The 2515-nt window shown below is 45.7% G+C and overlaps 1 long non-coding RNA gene across 1 annotated transcript; it reads left to right on the top strand.

Moving 5' to 3' along the window:
• The first annotated feature begins 969 nt into the window (after positions 1–969).
• Positions 970–1766, top strand: LOC310802739. The gene is made up of 3 exons (XR_014554159.1): positions 970–989; positions 1100–1402; positions 1631–1766. It is a non-coding gene; the product is annotated as an uncharacterized lncRNA (long non-coding RNA).
• Positions 1767–2515: the final 749 nt, after the last annotated feature.

The raw sequence follows: 2515 nt of genomic DNA, 5'->3' as shown, positions 1-2515 counted from the left end.
GTGGACCTGGGAATTCCATGCCCAAATCTGGAAGACAAAGTATGCTGTTTTGTATATAAGACTGAACGGCTAGACTAGACGAGGGGGGGACATCATTGACTGTATAGGAGCCCCCACATCTGGCCGTGGATTGTAATGATGAAGTTATGATTAATTAAAGACGATTAAACTGACTCATCCGGACCTCTGCAGCTTCCTTTCTTCATCTACAGTCCAGGGCCCGTATCTCTAAAGAATTTTTAGTGGCTTAGGAGTTACCCTAAGCAGCTTCACAAAATGGCCAACAGAGGAGTCAGGAGAGATGTCCTGCAAACACTGGATGACAGGGAATTATTGAGACGCTACAGATTGGATCGTGCAGGAATCATGTTTGTGGTGGATCTCCTTAGAGATGCAATTACTTCACCAACTCGACGCCACAACGCTATTACACCGGAGAAGAAAGTAATCACAACCCTGAGGTATTTGGCAACAGGGAAAATGCAACAATGCAGCAGTGATGACTTCGGTCTGTCCCAATCCTCCGTCAGCAGAGTCATCACCCAAACACTGACAGCTTTGTCACAACCTAATATTGTGACACAATTTGTTTCATTCCCGCTGGATGCCCGCACTTTACACACACATAAAAGGGCATTTATGGACATTGCAGGATTCCCTGGCGTTGTGGGTGTAATTGATGGAACACATGTGAGAATAATTGCGCCATCAGAGGACGAGGCTGTCTTTGTTAACAGGAAGAATTTCCACAGCATCAATGTGCAAATAGTGTTCAATGCGGCCTGGAAGATTTTGGACATTGTGGCTAAATGGCCAGGCTCCACACATGATGCGAGAATGCTCTCCGAGAGTGGCATCAGACAGCTTTTTGAGAGACGCTATGTGCCAGCTAATTGCCACTTGTTAGGGGACAGTGGCTATCCATGCAAACCATGGCTCCTTACACCTTACCTCCAGCCACACCAAGGGCCCCAACTAAACTATAACAGGTAAGCCAAACAATACAAAAATCATGGAAATGAAATGCAAGCAATATGTTAGAGCATCCAAGTAGTGCAATATTTCCATCAAATAATTAAAGGTCTGTATTCTATTGTAGGGCCCACAAGACAACAAGAGCGGTGGTGGAGCGTGGCATAGGCCAGCTTAAGAGGCGCTTTCATGTTCTCCACGGAGAGGTGCGGCTGAGGCCTGAAAAAGTCAGCAAAGTCATCATAGCCTGTGCAATATTACACAATATTTGCAAGGTTAGACAGATTGCAGAACCTCTGGAGGATGGCGATGAGGATGAGGATGGAGACAACGATGAGGATGGTGGTGAAGAAGATATTCACATTCCACAGGGGAACCTAGCCCAGAGTGGACTGCCTTACAGGGCAAACTTCACAAATTTACATTTCAGGCAAGCTGTAGCCCCATGTCATTTGAGAACTTGTGATGGTATTAAGAACTACCACAGTTTTACTGCACATCACCTGCAATTGTTAAATGCAAGACACAGAACACAATCTCTAAATGGTTTATTTTTTAGGTGTTCAATTTTAAGGCGGTAGTACTCCTCCTGAAGGGAAAGGACTTTTTTTTGTTGTTCAAACACATCAATTGTGAGTTGCAATCTTCTCCCCAGCAGGGATGCTGACGGAGCAGGTGCTGCGGATGGGAATGGTGTTTGATCCGCCGGGCTATCCTGAGTAGCAGCTGCAGATGGTTCAGGCGGCAAACTTGATGGGCCCGGTTCTTGTGATGGCTCCATGCTACAGAAATACATAGGCCTAGTTTAATTATTGTTTTGATTAAATTAATTTAATACAATGAGCATGGATAACACATGAAATGGCTTCTGCAATGAATAAACACTGTTGATATGAATAACCCTGTGTCCTACCTTTGCTGCATTTCAAGGGCCTGCATCATTGACGTGTCAATGCCTGTTGGCAGCCCGGTGACACTGACCTCAGAGTGTCCCAGGACTTGAAAGACAGTGTCGGCCACCTGGGACAGCCGCTTTGCAGGTGGTCCACCCCCTAGAAAGAAACAGTCAATGAACACAGTACTTAGGCATGTAAATTAACTTTGCCAGCAGGAGCAAGTTGCCAGATTATGTGGTAGGCCATAGTATTTTGCTCACCTGTGAGTGAGGATTCCCGCTTGTGTGCTGCAATCTCATATTTTGCCTTGGACTGCAGCACATACCACCTTTTCTCACAATCGTCGCCTGTCCGCACCACCAGTGGAAAAGAGGCATTGATTGTTTGGGATATTGTGTCCCAGGCGCGCCTCTTGCCTTGGCTAGTGACAGTTGGGCCAAATTTTCCTCGTAACATACCTTTATGTTCGTTCACCAACTGGGCCAGCAACAAACCTTGCTCCTCAGTCCAGTTCGGCTTGCGATTCCTTTTTTTCTCCATTTTCTGTGTTTGTAGGATATTTGTTAACAAGCCTTCATAAATAGACCAGCCAGCAATCACAGACATTGTTAAAAGCTGAGCTGTGTTACCCTCGTTAAGTTCACACT

Source organism: Argentina silus (genome assembly GCF_951799395.1).
Source record: "Argentina silus genome assembly, chromosome: 3".
Lineage (NCBI taxonomy): Eukaryota > Metazoa > Chordata > Actinopteri > Argentiniformes > Argentinidae > Argentina > Argentina silus.
Note: the sequence above shows the minus strand (reverse complement) of the source record. Positions and strands in the feature narration are given on the sequence as shown.